General features: G+C 50.3%; 1 protein-coding gene across 1 annotated transcript in view; it reads right to left on the bottom strand.

Annotated features, from left to right (window-relative positions):
* Nucleotides 1-11,985, bottom strand: part of LOC135820962 (uncharacterized) — an 86,713-nt gene extending 74,728 nt beyond the window's left edge. The window contains exon 1 of the mRNA XM_065334021.1: nt 11,893-11,985. The gene's annotated coding sequence lies outside the window, so the exon portion shown is untranslated. The remainder of the gene's footprint in view (nt 1-11,892) is intronic.
* Between the last annotated feature and the right edge of the window lie 2,464 nt (nt 11,986-14,449).

Here is a 14,449-nt window from a genome sequence, read left to right as displayed (position 1 = left end):
GCAGCATCTGTCGTGTCAGAGTGGCACCAAGCGGCGTTCTTTGCATTGAAATCACCGAGGATAATCTTTTGCGTTGTTGTTGGTATGGCTCGTATCAGTTCCTCAAGGTGCTGGCAGAATAGCCGATGGTCGCAACGGGGTGGTCGGTAGACGCATGTTGTGTTGATGGTGCTGTCGTTGGGTGACAGTTTCAGCGATAATAGGTCAAAGCTGTCTGGGGTTGTTGTAGGGACGAGTTCATGAGGTATAGTGTCGTTCACGTAGAGAATCACTCCTCCACCTTGGCGGTCTGGGCGGTCTGCACGATGTAGTGTGTATCCACTGAGGGCAAACAGGGAGTCTGGGTCGTGCTGGGTACACCATGTTTCAGAGACAGCAATGACATCATAAGGTGGCGTTGTTGACGATGCTATTGCTGACAGTTCGTCCATTTTGGGGTAGAGACTGCGAGCGTTGAAGGAGAAGAAAGAGATGCTATTTTTTTCATTTCCGTTTTTCATAATTTTTTTTTTTTTCACTGGTGGGACCTGGTGTTGATGATGATTCCAGTTCAGGCGTGGTCCATGGTGACTCCTGTAGGACTCTGGTCAGCTAGCTTATTTTGTTTTTGTTTTTTAGAGGCATGTGGCTGTTGTGCGCCTGCGGGCGTCTGCTCTAGCTGGTGGCGTCTGCGTCTGCGACGTCCGGTGTAGAGTTTCCATTCTTCCTCCGCTGCATTGAGCTTCTGCAGGAGTTGTTCGGCGCGATTTCCATCTTCCTCAAATAGGCTCTCGTCGTTGCTGTCGTCTTCCGCTGCCGTGCGAGGTGAGCCTGGCGAGTGGCAGTACATGCTTGCGCTGGGTGATAGTGCGCGGACTGCGCTCTCGTCGGCTCGATCGATATCTGTACTAGTTCTACGAGTACGAGTTTGGTGCTCATCAGAGGCACTGGCAGTGTGTCCGTGCTGGTCTGCACTTTTGCTGGGCTGGCTGTGTTCAGTGACTTCCTGTGCGGGTGAGCTGGCAGAGGTCACAGGGGACGCTACCTGTGCGTACAGTAAGCTGACCTGGCCTGTGGAGGCTGTCGGATCTGGTGCTGGATCGTCGTTGTGGGTCTGTGTGTTGCTTGTTTCGGTGATTTCCTGTACGAGTGTGCTGGCAGGGGCCGGGGTCGCTGCCTGTGCGTACGGTGAGCTGGCCTGGCCTGGCAGGGCTGTCGCCAGTGTTGGATCTGGTGCTGGGTCTTCGTTTTGGTTCTGCCGCGTGTTGGTTGAAGTGCGGGTCCGTGTGTTTTGTAGCTTGTTCGATTTAGGGCAGGAGCCGGCAAGGTGATTTTCTGAGTTGCAGAGGCGGCAAGTTGGCGCTTGGCCCTCATGCTTCACGCGGAAGGTATTGCCTTCGGCTGTCCGCACGAAAGATGGCACCTGCCTGCAGCCGTTGTTCAGGCGAACAGTTGCGAAGCGTACGCCTGTTCCGACAAATGCGCCCGACTTTGTGCGGGTACGGCCGTGGCGAATGGTGCCTTGCACCGTACCGTATTTTGTGAGTGCATGTATGATGGCGGCATCGGAGATCCAAATCGGGATGTCAAAGATGTGCACTTGCAAGGAGAGAGAATGGCGGACAGAAATATGTGTTTCGCCAAGAAAGAAACCGTGTTCTGCAATGGACTTAGTTGTAGATTGGCTGCAGAACGTTACCTTACAGGCTGATCCGGTAATTTGGACGGAGGCGACGTCAGCATAACCCTGGTCGATGAGGGTGTCCGCAATTTCTACTATCTTCTGGCCTGCGAGGCCGTCGACAAATATTACGGTATTGGCCTTCAATTCGGCCGGCGACATCGACCTCCACAGTGGCTCTGGGGGCTCAGGCTTTGGGCTGCCTGGCGCTGGGGAGTCATCCATGCTAGATAGGTAATACTAGTTAGAATAGCAGTGAATATATGCTTCTAGGGTGGGGACGTGGTCACGACACTCAGAGCTTCAAAACTTGCTTCTTACTCCTGGCGAGCTTTTGAATTTCCCTTATATATTCTAGTGATTGAAATTCTTTGGCTTCTCGTTGAAGTAGCGGAGACAATTTATGACCGACTTTCTGTGGTGCCACAAGTTGGGGCTCACGGTACTGCGTACCATGCCAATGATCCCATCTAAAACTGCCTGGCTGACCATGCCTATACATGTCGCGGGAGGTTTTAGCTGGCAGGGGAGGAAGTCAGTGACCCCGGTCTTGTCGTCTTTCCATGTTACAAAAAACACTGCGTCTTAGCAAGTAACCAATCTCATATCATCTAAGCCAAGCTCCGTAGCGGTCTTCATAGCGTTGGCATTGATGTCGCTGTAGGCCTCATCTGAAGAAAAAAACGGTTATTTCTTGGTGATATTCTTGCGCAGTAGGATCTGATACTTTTCGGGAAGCATACAGTACAGGTTGCGCAGCTCATTGGCTGAAACTACCACCTGCGGTAAATGAAAATTGATATATTTGCCCAGCATTCGGTGCGATACTGGATAGCTTTGTCTGCTCCAGAGCCGGGTCAGCCGAGTCAGCGACCCGGTTTGGGCATATTTGAACCCGTTTGGAAAAAGAACACCGGGTCACCTGTGACCCGGTTGGGAATATATAGTCAATATACATTGGGGAGTCTTACAAATATTACACAGCAATGAATCAAACAAGTCTCATTCCGCTGTTACTCCGAGTTTTGTGTCAAAACACTTCATCAGACAGCATAGTACCAAGACTAACAATCACTAGAATGTGTAGGGAGAAGGGGAGAAGGGGGCAAAGGTGATGGAGGTACATTTCAATAGCGCGAGGAAATGGGATGACAAAATCAGCGTGATTAAAAGAGGGAAAAGATGTTGAGAGTATAGAGCATAGCCAGGGTAGAGAAACAGTGCGATTTTCTGGCAACACATCAGTTCAGATTTGTGCTGCATTGTTACACATCACATTGTGACCTAGGGTGGTAAAAAAGGTGATGGGGATTGTGTTGTGGGAATTACTCACGCCAGGCAAGGGGGTGACTACCACACACCCCAAGGCATCGGAAAACCGGCGACAGAAGCCAAGAGCCGCCAAAAGCGCGTGAGCCACGAGCCCTGGGGAGTGCTCATCATTCCCGCGCCCTGGGTTCCCGCGCCCTGTGTTGCCAGAAAATAGCGCTGTTTCTCTACCCTGGCTATGCTCTTAACTCTCAACATCTTTTTCCTACTTGGTCCGCGTCAGCGATATTGTCGCTTATCTTTCAGCTTTGTTTATATGTCGCCAATACTCACTTGGCAGCCCATTTCATCCCAGTTTTGGTTAGTAAGTTAGTTTACTAGTACCTGAAAGGTCTAGCTAGAGTTCGAGTGGATTTCGAGAGCGACGGGTGGGTCATTCTGATTGATACAGCGCCGCATCAAAATAGATTATCTTGTTACGCTGTGCAGGCAAGAGCAGCGCAAGCCACAAGAAAGTAATCGGCTACTCGGAATCAGCTCCATTTTGCTGAACGGCCGAGATCGCTCACCTCAGGGATCGCTCATCAAGCTGAGATCGCAGCTCCCTTACCTCCAGCTCAACGCTCGGAGTATCCAGTGCGTCGTGGAGATTTGCAAGTACTGTACGCGTCGTCGTCGTCGTTCAAAATAAAATCTTGCAAAGAACGGCGTCTGATTTGTACCACACAGGCTGTCGTGCTGCCCACGCGAAGTCCTATAGAGAAGGCGACCGTCACGACCGACTTCTCTTTAGAAAATAGCCAGGCAGAGGAGAGGAAGAGAGATAAGCTTGCAAAAGCAAGAGAGTCGATCCCGAGCAAAATTATTTGTCACCAGCGCCGAGAGCAGCGACGAGGAGGACCGAAAAAAGTATGAACCCTTCCTTGGACAATAAATTCCTCATAGCTAGTTGTCATTCAATACCGTACCGTCCATCGTACCAAGTTTTATCACTTCAAGTGCACGCGTTGATGTCCAAAGTCTAAGTTCAAATTGTCGAAAGATAAGCGACAATATTGCTGACGCGGACCAAGTATTATAATCACGCTGATATTGTCATCCCTTTTCCTCGCGCTATTGAAATGTACCTCCATCACCTTTGCCCCCTTCTCCGTATATTTTGAATTCTTTTATTCTCACGATGGCCTGTGGCCAATAAGAGAAAAATAATTACAGGCATGGGGATCAGATACAGAGAGATCAAAGTTTAGCTGCTTGCTGAGGCAGTAGCGATGGCAATACTAATTGGGAGTTAATCACGTAGGCTGGGCGCAATGGAGCTATAGATGTGCTGAGCAATGTGAGCAAGTACATACGGAAGAGATGACAAGTGGTAGGATGTTTGCTTTGAAATCTCGTCTGGGGTTGATTTGCCGGATGCTGGGTGGGATGCTATTAAAGAGATCAAGAGAAGCATAGATGGGGGAGTCTCTTAGCCGGTTTGTACGTGTTGTGGGTAGCTCAAAGGTTCGGGGGAACCTGAGCGTGCGAATGGGTTGTATTCGGGGTAGGTGAATTGCAAGAAGGTGTGGTGGTGCATATCTATGATGCAGGCTGTGTGCAAGAAGGATATGGGAGAGGGTACGGCGGCTGCTGAGTGATGGCCATTTGAGTCGGTGCAGCAGCACGGAGTGGGTTCTGTGTTCAAAGAGGGGGAGATGCAAACAAAGGCGAGCAGCGCGCCGTTGGATGCGCTTAAGCCGGTCGTTCAGGGTTGCGGGGAGGGGTGAGAGGACAGTGCAAGCATACTCAAGAATAGGGCGGATGTAGGTTAGATAGATGGAGGAGAGAGCAGAAGTGTTTAAGGAATTGCGTAGTCGCAGGAGAAGGAACATCTTCCTGGTCGCTTTAGTGATGATGTAGTCAACATGCGAGTTCCAGCATAGATTCTGCTGTATGAGGAGGCCAAGGTGGCGATGCCTTGAGGCCACAGTGAGGTTGGTATCGTTAAGTGTGATTGATGGTGGTCTGGGAGGTGGCCGGTTGGTGTGGTGAAAGTGGATGACAGTGGTCTTACTTTCGTTGACCAGGAGATGCCAATCCTTCAGCCACTGTGCCGCGGTTGTCACAGCTGACTGGAGGTGCTCTTCTGCGGCTAGAAAATTCTCGTGAGCGGCAATGATGGCAGTGTCGTCGGCAAACTGGCTGCACTCAGTGTTGGCATTTATGCAGGCGGTTGGCAGATCAACTGTGTAGGCCGTGAACAAAAGCGGCCCTAAGACAGAGCCTTGGGGGACACCCGCTGGAATGTTTAGCCATGTTGATTTGCTTCTCTCCACTTGCACACGTTGTCGTCTATTGGTGAGATAGGAGGCAAGCCACTGGAGGCATTTGCCATCGAGTCCGAGGTGGGCCAATTTTGCAAGCAGTCCTTGGTGCCACACCCGGTCAAACGCCTTAGAGAGGTCGAAGAAGCAAGCAATTACTGTTTGCCCGGCGTCTCTTTTCTCGGTGATCTGATGGATTAACCGAGATAGCTGCTGTGTGGTGCCATCGTTTGGCCGAAAGCCTGATTGGCCGTTGGGGAGGCGAGGTTGGATGTGCTTTGAGATGCGGTCAGCAACTATCCTCTCTTGTACTTTCGACGTCACGCTGAGTAGCGATATCGGTCGATAGTTGGAGGGCTCGGTTTTGCTGCCCTTCTTGTGGATGGGGGTGACTGTTGCGTCCCTCCACTCTTGCGGGATAGTGCAACGTTCGAAGGAGATGTTAAAAAGGGTTGCTAGGGACGGCGCAAGTGAACTGGCTGCCTCTTTCAGTAGGCGGGTTGGTATGCCATCACAGCCCGGGCTCTTTGACGGGTCCAGGTTAGACAGTAACTTTGAGACCTCTTGGGCTGTTGTTTCAAGTGTAGTGAGGCCAGGTGTATTGGGTGTGGGGGAATGAATGGAGGGAAGTTCCTCGTGGCATCCTGTGACTGACTGTTGGCTCTGCGAGATGAAGAAAGCGTTCAGGGCGGTTGCTTTTCAGCGGGGGTTGAGAGAGTCTGGCCCTGGGAGAGCATGTCTGGCAGAGTAGGTCGTTGTGAGGACTGGAGGCCGCGCATCAGTTTGTGTAGGTTTGGTGTGGAGTGGCTCGTCCCAGTGCCATTACTGACATATGTAGACTTAGCGATTCGGAGAAGGTGAGTAACTTTGTTGCGTTGGGTGGTGTATGCTGTCCAGTTGCAGGGCGTCCGGGTGCGCAAGTAGGCACGGTAGAGCCGGTGTTTTTCTCTGATTGCGTTAGTGAGCTCTGGGTTCAGCCATGGCTTTGCGGGGTGGCTAGTATGCCTCGGGGAGTGACATTGCGCGAAATCACGCGACACCTGTACATTTTCGATCTGCGGGATGAAGATGACGACGCCCATGCATCAGGTATCAGGGGGTAGTAAGATACTGGTATATTACTACTCCACGCCTCAAATCGTGCTGTCAAGCGTATGCGGGGGAGTGTAGCATGCCATCCCTTACACTTTCCAGCTCAGGGTTACCCTCGCTACCAATGGACGAAATTTCAGGGTCACAGCTTGCGCAACGGCTTTGTCCTGTGCGAATGGCCACTCGACATACTCAGCACAAATTTTCTATTGCATGCATGCACAAAATGTTCAACTTTCGTATTTTTGGCGACTTTACCACCGTCGTGGAGGCTGGTTGGTGAGGAGCAGGTAGCCATCCCTTGTGGAATCAAACACATGGTTCCACAGTGTGGCTGATTCCGCAAGAGCCAGGTCCATACGAGGAACATTCGCTTTGTCTTTTGCCATCGAAGTAAGTCACTTTTCTTGTTCTCAGTGTTTTTTACGTTCAACGTTTCTGAGATTTTTGAATTATTCACTTTTCATTCTTTCATACTTTATTTCTTCATGTTCACTGCCTCACTTGCCTTCTGATCTGGAGAATGTGACGGAGGTGACTGTTGGTTACTGCCTGGTATAACGGTTGTCGTGCTGTTGCTGTATTTCCGTCCTGCTCGCGACGTTGTAGATCACAAACAATTTGAAATCACATGAATTGTACTTACCGTCGTGCGTGCGGTATTAGGAAACACTGTGCAGATTAGATCGTCGCAATGTATCTATATGTGTGTCTGGTCATCCTGTGCCACGCAAGAACTCCAACCAGACGCATTCGTCCTCGGCCCTGTTGATCGATTGTCCACTCGTCTTTCCTTGAAGAACGATCGATCAAAAAAATCGAGCTCGAGGACTTTTTGCAAAAAACGGCTGAAAAAAGGAAGAAAAAAGGGTGCTCAGAATGAGATTCGAGTACACAACCATGGTCCCAGCAGTTTATGTGGATGTCGCTCATAGATGCGCGATTTCGCGCAACGGGTACTGCACAGTGTTTGCGGGCGCACGTGAGGACTTTGTCCTTCCATGAGTGCCACAGGTTGTCTATGCTGGTAATGTTCAGGGTGTGACCTTCCGGTAGCAGTTGTGTGCATTCCATTTCGGCTTTCAGACTGCTGATGCTTGGGTTTGACCATTTCCAATGGGTGGTGTTATGGGTGGGAGGTGGTACGGCTCGAGGAGGTGCAGCGACTGGCTTGATTAAACCCCTGATGGATAGGTGGTCCGAGTTGCCGATCTGCGGGAGACTAGAGATAAGGACATAGTCGCTGTCTACATCCGTGACGGCGAGATCTAGGCAGGATTTAGGGTGCCCATTCTGCACAAGAGTGGGGAATGTGACATGTTGGTGTAGAGAGTAAGTTTGGAACAGCACTGCTAGATCCTCGCCAACAGCATCTGTCGTGTCAGAGTGGCACCAAGCGGCGTTCTTTGCATTAAAATCACCGAGGATAATCTTTTGCGTTGTTGTTGGTATGGCCCGTATCAGTTCCTCAAGGTGCTGGCAGAATAGCCGATGGTCGCAACGGGGTGGTCGGTAGACGCATGTTGTGTTGATGGTGCTGTCGTTGGGTGACAGTTTCAGCGATAATAGGTCAAAGCTGTCTGGGGTTGTTGTAGGGACGAGTTCATGAGGTATAGTGTCGTTCACGTAGAGAATCACTCCTCCACCTTGGCGGTCTGGGCGGTCTGCACGATGTAGTGTGTATCCACTGAGGGCAAACAGGGAGTCTGGGTCGTGCTGGGTACACCATGTTTCAGAGACAGCAATGACATCATAAGGTGGCGTTGTTGACGATGCTATTGCTGACAGTTCGTCCATTTTGGGGTAGAGACTGCGAGCGTTGAAGGAGAAGAAAGAGATGCTATTTTTTTCATTTCCGTTTTTCATAATTTTTTTTTTTTTCACTGGTGGGACCTGGTGTTGATGATGATTCCAGTTCAGGCGTGGTCCATGGTGACTCCTGTAGGACTCTGGTCAGCTAGCTTATTTTGTTTTTGTTTTTTAGAGGCATGTGGCTGTTGTGCGCCTGCGGGCGTCTGCTCTAGCTGGTGGCGTCTGCGTCTGCGACGTCCGGTGTAGAGTTTCCATTCTTCCTCCGCTGCATTGAGCTTCTGCAGGAGTTGTTCGGCGCGATTTCCATCTTCCTCAAATAGGCTCTCGTCGTCGCTGTCGTCTTCCGCTGCCGTGCGAGGTGAGCCTGGCGAGTGGCAGTACATGCTTGCGCTGGGTGATAGTGCGCGGACTGCGCTCTCGTCGGCTCGATCGATATCTGTACTAGTTCTACGAGTACGAGTTTGGTGCTCATCAGAGGCACTGGCAGTGTGTCCGTGCTGGTCTGCACTTTTGCTGGGCTGGCTGTGTTCAGTGACTTCCTGTGCGGGTGAGCTGGCAGAGGTCACAGGGGACGCTACCTGTGCGTACAGTAAGCTGACCTGGCCTGTGGAGGCTGTCGGATCTGGTGCTGGATCGTCGTTGTGGGTCTGTGTGTTGCTTGTTTCGGTGATTTCCTGTACGAGTGTGCTGGCAGGGGCCGGGGTCGCTGCCTGTGCGTACGGTAAGCTGGCCTGGCCTGGCAGGGCTGTCGCCAGTGTTGGATCTGGTGCTGGGTCTTTGTTTTGGTTCTGCCGCGTGTTGGTTGAAGTGCGGGTCCGTGTGTTTTGTAGCTTGTTCGATTTAGGGCAGGAGCCGGCAAGGTGATTTTCTGAGTTGCAGAGGCGGCAAGTTGGCGCCTGGCCCTCATGCTTCACGCGGAAGGTATTGCCTTCGGCTGTCCGCACGAAAGATGGCACCTGCCTGCAGCCGTTGTTCAGGCGAACAGTTGCGAAGCGTACGCCTGTTCCGACAAATGCGCCCGACTTTGTGCGGGTACGGCCGTGGCGAATGGTGCCTTGCACCGTACCGTATTTTGTGAGTGCATGTATGATGGCGGCATCGGAGATCCAAATCGGGATGTCAAAGATGTGCACTTGCAAGGAGAGAGAATGGCGGACAGAAATATGTGTTTCGCCAAGAAAGAAACCGTGTTCTGCAATGGACTTAGTTGTAGATTGGCTGCAGAACGTTACCTTACAGGCTGATCCGGTAATTTGGACGGAGGCGACGTCAGCATAACCCTGGTCGATGAGGGTGTCCGCAATTTCTACTATCTTCTGGCCTGCGAGGCCGTCGACAAATATTACGGTATTGGCCTTCAATTCGGCCGGCGACATCGACCTCCACAGTGGCTCTGGGGGCTCAGGCTTTGGGCTGCCTGGCGCTGGGGAATCATCCATGCTAGATAGGTAATACTAGTTAGAATAGCAGTGCATATATGCTTCTAGGGTGGGGACGTGGTCACGACACTCAGAGCTTCAAAACTTGCTTCTTACTCCTGGCGAGCTTTTGAATTTCCCTTATATATTCTAGTGATTGTTAGTCTTGGTATTATGCTGTCTGATGAAGTGTTTTGACACGAAACTCGGAGTAACAGCGGAATGAGACTTGATATCTTTTATTCTCACGATGGCCTGTGGCCAGTAAGAGAAAAATGATTACAGGCACGGGGATCAGATACAGAGAGATCAAAGTTTATCTACTTGCTGAAGCAGTAGCAATGGCAATAGGGAGTTTATCACATAGGCTGGGCGCAATGGAGCTATAGATGTGCTGAGCAATGTGAGCAAGTACACATGGAAGAGATGACAAGTGGTAGGATGTTTGCTTTGAAATCTCGTCTGGGGTTGATATGCCGGAGGCTGAGTGGAATGCTATTAAAGAGATCAAGAGAAGCATAGATGGGGGAGTCCCTTAGCCGATTTGTATGTGTTGTGGGTAGCTCAAAGGTACGAGGGAACCTAAGCGTGCGATTGGGTTGTATTCGGGGTAGGTGAATTGCAAGAAGGTGTGGTGGTGCATATCTATGATGCAGGCTATGTGAAAGAAGGATATGGGAGAGGGTACGGCGGCTGCTGAGTGATGGCCATTTGAGTCGGTGCAGCAGCACGGAGTGGGTTCTGTGTTCAAAGAGGGGGAGATGCAAACAGAAGCGAGCGGGGCGCCGTTGGATGCGCTCAAGCTGGTCGTTCAGGGTTGCGGGGAGGGGTGAGAGGACAGTGCAAGCATACTCAAGAATAGGGCGGATGTAGGTTAGATAGATGGAGGAGAGAGCAGAAGTGTTTAACCCTTTACCGGTCTACCATAAGCGTACCGATACTATAGTATCGGTACGTTTGGCCCTCATTTTTTTGGGGTCTTGTTGCTAGGAGACAGCTAAAATGGCGCTCTACGCGTAGCTGAGGTCCAAGGCTTTCTGACGATGTGCAAAACAACCATGCTTACCATACAAATTTTTGCCGTATCGATCGACTGAAGTTTGTTGAAATTGGAAAAGACGACCATCCGCCATGCGCGCATTTCAAGAATGCGAGTGCATCTCTTGGGGCCGTGTTTGACTAGTGTTCTGAGAGCAGTAACATCACCAGTCCAGGCTGGATGTCCCGGGAGGTTTTGCAGTGTAATCTGTTGAGAAAAAGAGCTCCGTTGAGTCCTGCTAGTTCAAAAATATATCGTCCACGAATGAAGAAACAAAATTCTCCAAACAGAGAGGAAGCCTTCTTGCTGCTGACACAGCGACAGCGACTGTCACAAGGACTCGTCAGGTGCGATCAGCTGATTCGCCTGGCCGTGAGAATCACGGCATGCGTAAGCTCGCGCCTGAGTACTCATCTGAGCGAGAGTGAATCTGACGCGAGCAGCGATTGAGATGAACAAACCGAAACTGCGATATCGTGGAATGGGAATTGCTGCTGCTGGCGTATCGCCGATGGCGAGGTGTTGGTGTTCAATGGCGGTATTGTAGAGAGCCTACATTTCTTGTAAAGACGTAGCCCTTACCTGATTGTTTATCGTACGACTTCAGCTCCATCACGAACTTGGTATGCCCTTCGTGCTGTGATATTCGTGTATTTCATTCGCAATTGTATTTTCTCTCAACTTGAAGGGCTACCATGGGCCCTATCCTTGCATGGACCTAGTCATATTTGAATTTTCTGGACGCGTTCAGGCATACAGATTTTGAAAATATATGGTTTACCCATACCTACATCACATGGTTCTTGAGTTATTGCTGGTTGTGTGTACATGTATTTGCGTGACCACCCCTCACATACATTGAGTTAGACCGGCAAAGGGTTAAGGAATTGCGTAGTCGCAGGAGAAGGAACATCTTCCTGGTCGCTAGTGATGATGTAGTCAACATGCGAGTTCCAGCATAGATTCTGCTGTATGAGGAGGCCAAGGTTGCGAGACTTGTTTGATTCATTGCTGTGTGCTATTTGTATTACTTGCTCTGTCCAGTGGACATTAACCACTGTAAGCAGCCCAGGGACTTTAAACAACTGTCCATCGAGAAGTCTTAAATAGTTACAACTCCGTAATGCAGTAGCCACACTTGGACGGACCCAGCGCTGGCCCGGTTGCATAGGTTGTGCCAGGTACAAGTGTGCCTGATTGGCTTGAAATCCAAGTCAAGACACTGCATAGGTGCACTCACAGCTCTCAAATGTGCTGCAGTTCTTGAAAGTCAACGACATAATTATGCATACTTACAGAGTCTATTGAATTAACCTGCGCTTTAGCATTGCACAATATCTCAGCACACTCAGGAAAGCCTTCCTCGCAGGCTATGTGCAGGGGTGTACGGCCCGCCTAAATCACACAAACAGTCACCAACAGGACTATTCATTAGTTGAAGGTGATGAAAAGGGACCAAAGGTCTAAAGAAAAATTGACTGCCACTACCAGGATTCGAAAAATTTAGACCAGTGATGTTAAAAACAAGGGCTATGGTATAGCTGTCATCTCAGGAGAGACGGTTCAATAATATATTCAGCCTAAAAAAACTCACACTTCCTCTTACACTACACAGGCTGGGGGGGGGGGGAGGAGGGAGGAGGGGAGGGGGAGGATGGGAGGGGTTTCTGCTCCCACTTTAGGCACACTCTGCGATGAGCTCAATGCCAAACTACTGCTAGTACTTGACAAACAGAATGTATGAGACGCACATTGGTTGAGTGAGTTGAAAAAGGGAAAAAGGACTTCTAGAGTTCCTTAGCAAAAATAGTGTAACACGAGAGAGCTCGGAAGCTCAGGGCCCTACGCTATGCTTTTTTGCCTTGATGACCTAGACAAAAAAAGCATACGGATGTTATAAATTCATATAAGTTTTTCCTTTTTTTTTAAAGACATCACCTGGAATTCGAACCAGCACTATCGCCCTGCATGTGTCATATCGGCCTCGGCAGCTGACGGGTTCTCCCGGGCTGTACGACAAACTTCCCCGGGTTGTACGACGAACTAACTACTCTGCCGGTACTAGTTAACATGTTGGGTGAACGTGTTCCCCTCATGAGCGCGCGTTTGTACGGCAGTTGTCTTTTGTATCTACTTGTCACTTTTATCAATGCATGGGCCGCGGGATGTTGTATCTGCTAACTGTCTTATCGTATACGCTGGCTGTTTAGTTAATTCATAATTAATACGCATTTCTCCTTGTCTTCTCCCATTGGTCAATTCTGCATAGCAACAAGCTCTCTATGGTCTGATTGGTTGGTTTTCCCGCCTTTGCTACGCCTTTGTCTAACTCGATCCTTTTTGTTATCATATAACCCCTGCTGCTTCTGATCAAAAGTACCAACCTTCCTTCGACCTTCACTCTTGAATCGAGCTGGAATCATAGTGACTCTCAACCTTATTCGAATGACCAAGGTGAGCGTGTGTGGCTGAATGGATACTTGGATCAACTATATTGGTTGATGACCTGGTGGGGTTACTACAGCAATGCGAATGTATATGTTGTAGCCTTGAGATCGGTATTGTGTATGTCCGGCACGACATATTTGGTGCTGTGACCAGGATCCAAGTTCTATTCTTCTGTATGCGATTGCTTACAGATGCCTCCGACAACTGTCAGCGTCGACAACATGATGAAGGCCGCCGAACGCGGGGCAGCAGCCCTGGAAGCCCTTGGGGAGCATGAGAAAGCGCGCCATCTCCGCCGAGTCCCGCAACATTTGGGTCCGTTGCTTCGGCACGCCAACGACCTCCAAGCACTAGGGATGACGCCGGCCGAACGGTCGGCAAAGAAGAGTCGGAAATGGAAAGAGCGAAAAGGTCGTCGTGCTGCCGAGGCGACTAAGGAGAAAGTGGGGGGTGCGTCCGCATCCTCCGCGACCTCCTCGGTCTCCTCGGTGCCGGCGAGCCCCAAGAGAACTGAGGGAAATTCCGACTCTTCTTCATCCGCCGGTGAAGCTCCGAGGGCGGATTCCAAGGGCGCGACTGCGTCCGAAGAATCTGCCGAACTCGGAGTGGAGCGTCAGCAGCAGCGGGAAGAGGCACACGAAACTCGTCAAGCACAGGCGGCCGGGTGGTCTGCCGAGCTCGACGAGCAGATGAGGGAACTTGAACAAGAGCTGCTCATGGATGATTTGTGAACATTTTCAATTTCGATCTTCAATAAACAAGACCGGATGGTCGTTGGTATCGAAATTCTTGTGTTCTGAGTGATCTGGTGATGGGTTTCTTGCATGCTACAGACTTGACGGGGTGCTGGAATGTTGGGGTGGATAATTATCATAATGGTTGTATGTTGTCTAAAAGCCGAACAGATCGAATGATTTGACGGCCGGGCAGCAAACAATGATCGTAATGTAGAGCGATTGCTCTTTGTTGAAGGCAGAGTTGCCTATTTTGGAGAGGATGTGGCTAGGCGAGAGTGTTGACAGAACTGCCAACACTCTCGCGCATGCGGGTTGGACTGGCGCGCGGACTGGTGATCGGTTGAACACCGTATCGTACTACAGATTTGTAGTTTGATGATGAGGAGGGTTGAACTGGCGCGGACTGGTGATCGGTTGAACACCATACCGTACTACAGACCAGTTTGACCATGATTTTTGCTGACCCGTACGCGAATGGTGTGATCCGATGACGACTGTAGTACATACGAACGTATGTACTGTGCAGTACTTGTGACCTGAACAGCTCTCATTGGTCGGAGGACAACCGTACGAAGTAGCAAGTGGGGAATATAAGGCGCAACTGGGCAAGGAAAAGGTATCACAGTCTTGCGATTGCAAAAGACAAAGATATCCTGTTGAGAGCGAAC

Source organism: Sycon ciliatum, chromosome 7 (assembly GCF_964019385.1).
Source record: "Sycon ciliatum chromosome 7, ocSycCili1.1, whole genome shotgun sequence".
Taxonomy (NCBI): Eukaryota; Metazoa; Porifera; class Calcarea; order Leucosolenida; family Sycettidae; genus Sycon; species Sycon ciliatum.
This window is presented reverse-complemented; position numbering and strand designations above follow the sequence as displayed.